Source organism: Macaca fascicularis, chromosome 14 (genome assembly GCF_037993035.2).
Source record: "Macaca fascicularis isolate 582-1 chromosome 14, T2T-MFA8v1.1".
Lineage (NCBI taxonomy): Eukaryota > Metazoa > Chordata > Mammalia > Primates > Cercopithecidae > Macaca > Macaca fascicularis.
In genome coordinates this window covers 72,425,750-72,434,554 of record NC_088388.1, presented here as the reverse complement: position 1 = coordinate 72,434,554, position 8,805 = coordinate 72,425,750, and the positions used below count along the sequence as shown (strand labels likewise).

At 46.4% G+C, this 8,805-nt stretch overlaps 1 protein-coding gene across 10 annotated transcripts in view; it reads left to right on the top strand.

The window, feature by feature from the left end:
- Positions 1-3,078: 3,078 nt before the first annotated feature.
- FAM168A (family with sequence similarity 168 member A) overlaps positions 3,079-8,805 on the top strand; it is a 198,485-nt gene continuing 192,758 nt past the window's right edge. For 9 of the 10 annotated variants that reach the window (XM_045371337.3, XM_074014688.1, XM_015435469.4 and 6 more), the window contains exon 1: positions 3,961-4,161. The gene's annotated coding sequence lies outside the window, so the exon portion shown is untranslated. Of the gene's footprint in view, positions 3,289-3,960; positions 4,162-8,805 lie in introns of those variants that run through there. The other variant, XM_065528705.2, reaches the window with a different exon arrangement.

The following is an 8,805-nucleotide window of genomic DNA, read 5'->3' as shown; positions in this document are numbered from 1 at the left end:
ATTTTTTTGTATTTTTAGTAGAGACGGGGTTTCACCATGTTAGCCAGGATGGTCTCGATCTCCTGACCTCGTGATCCGCCCGCCTCGGCCTCCCAAAGTACTGGGATTACAGGCGTGAGCCACCGCGCCCGCCCGGCAAGTTCTAATTTAGGATCTGATTCCCAGATTACTAGTCCAATAAGCTTCTCATATCTATTTATTCACCTAACTCAGATAATGCTTTACTTGCTGGATAGACCAAACTAGCCCATACTTTGTGCCACTAGGAGAAAGAAGTGGGGAAATGGAAGAGGAGAAGGCGGGGTTTAGAAGAGGGCAAGGTCTAGCCAGGTGCGGTGGCTCATGCCTGTAATCCCGGCACTTTGGGAGGCTGAGGCGGGCGGATCACGAGGTCAGGAGATGGAGACCATCCTGGCTGACACAGTGAAACTCCGTCTCTACTAAAAAAAAAAAAATACAAAAAATTAGCCGGGTGTGATGGCGAGCGCCCGTAGTCCCAGCTACTGGGGAGGCTGAGGCAGGAGAAAGTTGTGACCCCGGGAAGCGGAGCTTGCAGTGAGCCGAGATGGTGCCACTGCACTCCAGCCTGGGCGACAGAGCCAGACTCCATCTCAGGGAAAAAAAAAAAAAAAGAACAGGGCAGGGTCAGTGTAACACTAAGGAAGAGACTTGTTTGTCACATAGCCAACATATGATAGGTATCTTTCTCATTATTCTCAGAAAAGGGAGAAGAGAGGCTGAGATTTTAAGGCTGGGAGAATAGGATGTAAAAGGAGATAGGCAGTTTGAAAAAGACAGTGCCTGATGTATTGGGGAAAGTGAGTCCTGAGGAACAGGAGTCTGACTAGAGTGAGGTGGGGTGAAGCTAGAGAGGCTGCAGCAGGATGGGGAATAAGTTATCCTCTGAGCTAAGCAACCTGGGCTTTTTCCTGTAGGCCTGTAGTAGAGCTATAGTGTCCTGGTGGTTCTTACAGAACACCAAGGAATAAGGGCATATAAAATTGAAAATATCAAATCCTGCTGGGCGCAGTGGCTCATGCCTATAATCTCAGTACTTTGGGAGGCCGAGGTGGGCAGATCACTTGAGTCCAGGAGTTTGAGACCACCTTGAGCAACATGGTGAAACCCTGTCTCTGTAAGAAAAACAAAGAAAAAAGAAAAATTAGCTGGGCATGGTGGTGCCTGTCGTCCCCGCTACTTGGGAGGCTGAGGTGGGAGGATCACATGAGCCCAGGGAGACGCTGCTGCAGTAAGCCGTGATCATGCCACTGAACTCCAGCCTGGGCAACAGAGTGACTCTGTCTCAAAAAATGAAAAAAGAAAAGAAAACATCAAGTCAAACAGGGCTTAAAGGAAAAAAATTGTGAAATCAAAAATAATCTGATACTATGTTCTGTATTCTAGAAGAGCTGGACACAGGTGCCAGAAGAAGAGAAAAACTTTTTAAAAGTGAAAGACATATAGTTTTGTGTAGGCAGAGCTTCATAGGCCCTTTACAATAACTCTGTATCTGTCTCTTCACTTCCTCTCCCCACCGTGATCTCTGGCCAACAGATTAGAAACCACTGCTATAAGAATTCAGATAAGCCGGGAGCGGTGGCTCACGCCTGTAATCCCAGCACTTTGGGAGGCCGAGGCGGGCAGATTACCTGAGGTCAGGAGTTCAAGACCAGCCTGGCCAACATGGTGAAACCCCATCTCTACTAAAAATACAAAAAAAAAAAAAAAAAAAAAAAAAAATTAGATGGTGGCACATGCCTGTAATCCCAGCTACTCAGGAGGATGAGGCAGGAGAATTGCTTGAGCCCGGGAGACGGAGGTTGCAGTTAGCTGAGATTGCGCCACTGTACTCCAGCCTGGCCGACAGAGCAAGACTCTGTCTCAAAAAAAAAAAAAAAAAAAAAGAATTCAGATACAAGGAAAATCAGTGTGTCTAAAAATGTTCTAGGGAAGGTAGGACTTTGGTTTGAGTTTGAAGAATAAGAGAAAAGGAGAAAATGGGTGTGGAAAGACCAGAAAAGGAAAAATTTTGAGAAGGCGCATTGAAAATTGAGAAAATTCTCCCTTCTAACTTTATGAATTGGAAGTGACTACTATTATTTTTTTAATAGTGTAACTATTAAAACCAGGCAGGCACAGTGCTGAAGCGTGAATGAGGCAATGGGAAGTCATGGAAAGCATCTAGGCAGCAAAGAAAGGTTAGATTTGGAAATTATGTTTTGTGGAAGTAGTACAGCTTAAAAAATTGTCTAGGTGTAGTGTGGCTCATGCCTGTAATCCCAGCACTTTTGAGAGCTGAGGCAGGAGGGTCTCTTGAGGCCAGGAGTTTGAGACCAGCCTGGGCAATATAGTGACACGATGGTCTCTTACAATTAAAACAAAACAAAAAACAAAACAAAAGAAAACAAAAAACAGTTGTTAGGTGCTCCTTTTAAACAATTCAAACAATATGAAAATAAAAATTACAGCCGGGCACAGTGGCTCCTGCTTGTAATCCCAGCACTTTGGGAGGCTGAGGCGGGCGGGTCAGGAGGTCAGGAGATCGAGACCATCCTGGCCAACACAGTGAAACCCCATCTCTACTAAAAATACAAAAATTAGCTGGGCGTGGCGCGTGCCTGTAATCCCAGCTACTCAGGAGACTGAGGCAGGAGAATCGCTTGAAACCGAGAGGCGGAGGTTGCAGTGAGCCGCAATCGCCTCACTGTACTCCAGCCTGGCTATAGATTCAGACTCCGTCTCAAAAAACAAAAAAACCCTACGTGCAATCTGACACCCTTTCCCCCAAGATAATCATTGCTAATATTTTGGCGAACCTCTTTCCTGAAATCTCTCCATGCTTATAGAATATTGTGTCAAACTTCACATAAATGTACCCGTGTAGACATGACGTTCTGTAATCAGTTTTTTTCCCTGAAGAATAAATTGTGAATAGCTTTTCATATCAATAGATTTATATCATCATTTTAAATGGCTCCTTAGTATTGCATTGTATGTATATGTCACGCCTTATTTAAGCAGCACCCTATTGATGAACATTTACTCCCCCCATAATTAACTACGTCATATAACAACTTTGTGCATTCATCTTTTCGAAATTGTTCGATTATTTTTTAAGGTAAATTCTTGAAAGTAATGGAGCTGGGTCAAGAAGTATGCGCTTTGTCGTTTGGATTCAAGTTGCCGAATCGTCCTCAAATTTGCAGGGAGACCAGCGAGGAAGCTCCGGCATTAGTTCTGGTGAAAGACAACTGAAACAGAGATGGCGAGGGAAGAACAGAATTACAGGTGATCTAGCCCATCAAGGCCCATCCTCGGTGGGCTGGCATATTCCTTCCCTTTGCCTCTCTTTCACTTCTTTTTCTTAACATGGAGGAAGAACCGAGAACTGCATCTCCCAGCATTTCGCAGGGACCACACTCCCAGGGAACTGTAGTGCCGGGTCTGAGAGGGGTCCGGAAGGAGAACAGGAAGCTGAGAGGCATGCTGGGAGGTGTAGTCGAGAGAGAGAGAGAGAAAGAGAGAGAGAGACAGAGAGCAAGAGCGAGAGAAAGCGCGAGCGAGAGAGAGAGAGAAAGAAAGAGAGAGAGTGTGTGTCTATGCAAAGAGGATGGAGACGTTGCGAGTATGGCCCCTTGGGGATGGGGCCTCGGGCGACCTGACTTTCCTCACAGGTGGTCTTTGAGTCTACAGAGTCTGCCAGCGGATGGTTGGCTTTATTCCATTGTGCGTGACCGGAGAGGGCGCGGCCCCTCTGCACCGGGCTGGCGGCGGGAGGCTCAGGCCGCGCGCGGGCTAAAGCAGGGCATGCCGGGAGTTGTGGTCCCGGCGCTCTGAGGCTGTGGGACGTGTCGCGGCGCCGCGCCGGCTCCTCCTTCCCTGCCCTTCTCAGCGGTCCCCCGCCTCCTCCCTCCGCCTCCTCCTCCCTCGCCCGCAGCCGAGCGTCCCCTCCCCCAACCCGTCGGGCTCCTCGGCGGCTACTGCAGAGGATTCAGAGCCGAGTGGCTGAGGAGGAGGAGGCTCCGGTCCCCGCGCGCCATCCGCCACCCTACTGGACACGGGCGAGGGAGCGAGAGCGTCGCCGCCGTAGCCTCCGGAGAAGACAAGGGCATCGCCGCCTCAGCCGCCGCCGCCGCCGTTTTCGCCTGCAGCTGCTCACCGGTGAGGAGACTCCCCCCGCCACCCGGTCCGCTGGTCCTGAGCCTGGGCCGGTGGCGCTGGCGAGAATGAGAGTGGGGGCTGCGGAGCCCCCGTGCAGGTGGTGGGGAGGGGGTTCAGGTCGCGATGGAACGGCGGGCTGGTGGGGGAGACTTGTCCAGGCGCTGGCTGGGGGTGGGGTGAGGGTGGGACCCAAGCAGGTTGGGGGGCGGGCGACCAGGGAGGAGGACTTTTGATGGAGAATAACACAACCTGGGACAGGAGAGTGGGGTGGGGGCGCCAGGTTGGAATTCGGGATGGTCTTGGGGCGAGGTGGAAGATGAGACTAGGGTGGGATGGCTTTTAATGGGGGAGGGGACTGAATGAGGGTGGTGATTTGGGTTTGGCCTGGAGCAGTTGACAGCTTGGGATCTGAGCTGGGGTGAGGGGTAGGGGAATGATTTCAACGGAGAGTGAGTGGCATGTACAGGGCTGGACAGGACCCTGCGGAGTGTTAATTCAGGAGGGTGGAATTTGGGGTAGACCTGGGGCAGGATGATGGAGGTGGCAGGAGTTGGGGGTGAGGGGCTTGGCATGGGTTGAGACCTGAGCTTGAAGTGGGTGTTTGTCATCTGGGGCTGGTGGAATTTGTGGAGACTTACGGAATAGCATGGGTTAGGATAGAGCAGAGGAGTGCAATTTGGGGGTTTCCTGGGGTGGGCTGATGGAGGTTGGAATAGGAGTTGGTGGAGGTGAAACATTCAGTGAGGGGAGTGTGATGGTGAGCTGGCAGGAAGGGGTCACATTGGAAGTCAGGCCCGAAATGGGAGGACAGGGATGGAAATAGAGTGTGGGGCACAGTGGGTTGGATTTAGGGTGATCTTACAATCACTGGAAAGGGCATGGTGGCTCCTTGGTTCCAGGGTCAAGGCAGAGGGCACATAAAACATCACTGGGCTGCATTCATTGAAAGGATAGCGGCAGGGGTGAGCAAAGTTGGGGGATGGTATCTTGAAGAAAATGTCCCTTGGCCAAGGTGGCAGAGGGAGTTTTGGAGAAGGACTTTCGGAGATGAGCTGGTAGGCCTGGGGAGGTGGTTGCTGATGGTGAGGTGGCACAGGGGAAATTTAAGGAATGGGAGACCTGGAGTTGTTGGTATGGATAGGGCAGAGAGGATGGAGAGGGACAGTGAGCTGTGCGGGAGAAGGGGGTGGAAATGGGTTGGATTATTTTGGAGATGAAGAATTGGGATGGCCTCCAAGAGACACATGAGGGTTAAGGGTTGGAATACTTAAATGGACAGCCTTGGTGGCTGTGATTGGGGGAGAGGCAGTAAGCCTGTTAGAGGGGACTTTGCAGGGGACACAGAAGAGAGCATCTCATTCTTAGGGGCCATTTTAATCTGTTCGGTTGATCTTTTTGTTTGTTTTATTTATATTAGTATAATTTGGAAGTCAAGTCAGCCCAAAGGGTAAAGTTGAAAGGGGATTTAGTTAAGGTAAAATTAAGGAGGGGAGGGTGTCTTCTGTTATTTGTATATCATAAAAAGTAAGTTGGGGGAAAAGGAGCATACTTCCAAACTAAAGGTGGGAGAAGATAAACTGGAATGTAATAGATATCTTTCTATATAATATTTCTGCCTTTTCCTTTCCCCTCTCCTCCTGGTGCATTTAAAAACTATACCTGGAATTTGAAATTTAAATAGATTTGATGAGCTTGAGATAGTTAAGGGTACATTTCTTGCTTGAGAACTAATGAGTAAGCCTGAAAAATATGAGACTGAATTTATTTTGTAGGTAGGCAACATGCACATAGGCAAAAAGAGCTTGGGTCTTTTTTATCCCCTTTTTAAATTGATTGCTTGAAGACGCCATTTGTTAGTGTCCTGGTTTGCAAGGCAATTAGGCCCATCATTGTATTGCAGGCTAATAATCCTGAGATGAGTCTTGGCACCACTGCTTTATGTAAACAGAGAGAAGACAGGAAATATGGAAATGTCATAAATATTCATTGGTGAGATGGTTTGGTACTGATGGAGTTTTTCATATGATTGTCTTTTGACATTTATAAGATTGAAAATAATTGGACTCTTATTTCTAAAGATTGAATTTTCTTCCAAAGGAATTCAGGTGATCAGAATTCTGTCAGATGTGAATAAATAAAGCATATTGAGTCATTTTTATTTTATTTTTTAGAGAATGATGTTAATGTAGGTACATTGTATTAACTACAGAAACAATATCTCCATCTATTCATCAGAAATTTGATTTAAACCTTAGTGATATGCTCATTCTTAGGGCAGAATGGTGATAATGGAAGGTACGCAGGAGTGTAAATGGAGGGAACATCATTAGAGAAACAGTTTTCTGGACCTAATTGCATTAACTGTTATAATATGTTAAACATAAAGTGGCTGTTGATTAGAGCTCAGACTGAAAAAAAATGAGGAGGGATGTAAAGTAGATAAAATTGGCACCATTGGGATTGAAATAATTCTTTTTATTTTTGTTTAAGCTGCAGAGTTTAACTCGCAAACAAACCATTTTCCTTGGCTTTCACAATTGAGCATATAAAAATACCATTTAGAATCTTTTTTTTTTTTAGCTCCAAAATGGGCAGAATGATGGAAAGTTGGACTTATCCTTTGAATTGAAAGTGTTTTGTAATGAGGAAGCTTTCTGTATTATAATAGAAATCAGGTTTGAGCAGTTACCTGTAATTCAATGAGACTGTAATCTAATGCAAGCATTTCCCTCATAACTTTACTCTGGGGTCTAGACATTGTTTTTGCAGATCTGTGGGCTTGGTCTAGAGGCGGGATGTTTATATTAAAGCCCTAGCTTTTGAGAGCCCAACATGAAAAGTAATTGCCTGGAAGAAATGTGTTGGTGGATTTTTTTTTCCACAGCCATGGTCACTTGTGTAGTAGTAATGTGTTTTTGTATCTTTACCTCATTTGATCCTCCAGATATCTTGGTGAGAAGAGAGCAGATGGAGGTATTGGTAGACAGAAGCCTTGGTGGAATGAATAGCCTGTGAGTTTAGGAGTTGAGTCCTGGATTCAAATCCCAGTTCTACTACTTGAAAGCTGAGTGATTTCAATCAAGTCATTAAAAACCTTGATTTTTATCACCAAAGTGCTGACCAAAGTGCTGGCTGCCAGCACTTTGGGAGGCTGAGGTGGGCAGATCACTTGAGGTCAGGAGTTCGAGACCAGCCTGGCCAACATGGTGAAACCCCATCTCTACTGAAAATACAAAAATTAGCCAGGCATAGTAGGTGCCTGTAATCCCAGCTACTCGGGAGGCTGAGGCAGGAGAATTGCTAGAACTGGGGAGGTGGGCAGTGAGCCATGATCACGCCATTGTACTCCAGCCTGGGCAACAAGAGTGAAACTCTGTCTTGAAAAAAACAAAACAAAAAAAACCCTTTCATATTTAGTGGTAATGGCCGCAAAACATTGTGAACATAATTAATACCACTGAATTGTACACTTAAATTTGGTTAAAAAGGTAAAAATACACAAAAAAACCTTAGAAACCAAAAAAACTGGCCAGGCACAGTGGTTCACGCCCATGATCCCAGACTTTGGGAGGCTGAGCTGGGCGGATTGCTTGAGCCTAGGAGTTCGAGATTGGTGAGGGCAACATAGGGAGACCCGTCTCTACAAAAAAAAAAAAAAAAAAAAAAATTAGCTGGGTGTGGTAGCCTACACGTGTAATCCCAGATACTCAGGGGGGAGGTGGGAGGATTGCTTGAGCCAGGGAGGTCAAGGCTGCAGTGAGCCATGATCATGCTTCTCTGCACTCCAGTCTGGGTTACAGAGTGAGACCCTGTCACACAATCAAACTTTTGTACTTTACAAGGCTGTCAAGGAGAACAAACCAGTTCATGTCCTGAAAACACTGTACATATATGAAATATCTGTTCACTATTTATTTAATGAATGTCTGCTAAGTGCCGGGGAAATAAAAATGAACAGAAAGTAGTTGTCAAGGAGCTTTTAGTGTCATGGGAAAGACAGACAAATTAAATATGGTGAGAAAAATGAGGCAAAATGAATGCTATGGTTAAATGTGGGTTTTGAAGTCTGCCTACCACTTAACTATTAGCTGTGTGACATTGGGCACAATGGGCTCATCTGTAAAGTGGGGATAATAGAATTAATATCATAGGATTGTTTTGAGGATTAAATAAGATAATCAATGGAAAGCATTTTTTTTTTTTTTTTGAGACGGAGTCTCGCTCTGTCACCCAGGCTGGAGTACAGTGGCCGGATCTCAGCTCACTGCAAGCTCTGCCTCCCGGGTTTACGCCATTCTCCTGCCTCAACCTCCCGAGTAGCTGGGACTACAGGTGCCCGCCACCATGCCTGGCTAATTTTTTGTATTTTTAGTTGAGACGGGGTTTCACCGTGTTAGCCCGGATGGTCTTGATCTCCTGACCTCGTGATCCGCCCGTCTCGGCCTCCCAAAGTGCTGGGATTACAGGCTTGAGCCACCGCGCCTGGCAATGGAAAGCATTTAACACAGTATGTTTTTTAGTACACATTAAAAAAATATTAGTTGTTGCCTTTATTGTTAGAAAGATTGGCAGAGGCTAGAATGAATAGCCTTGTAGGCCCTACCAATGAGTTCTTAGTATTGTGGTATATATTAATGAGGTATT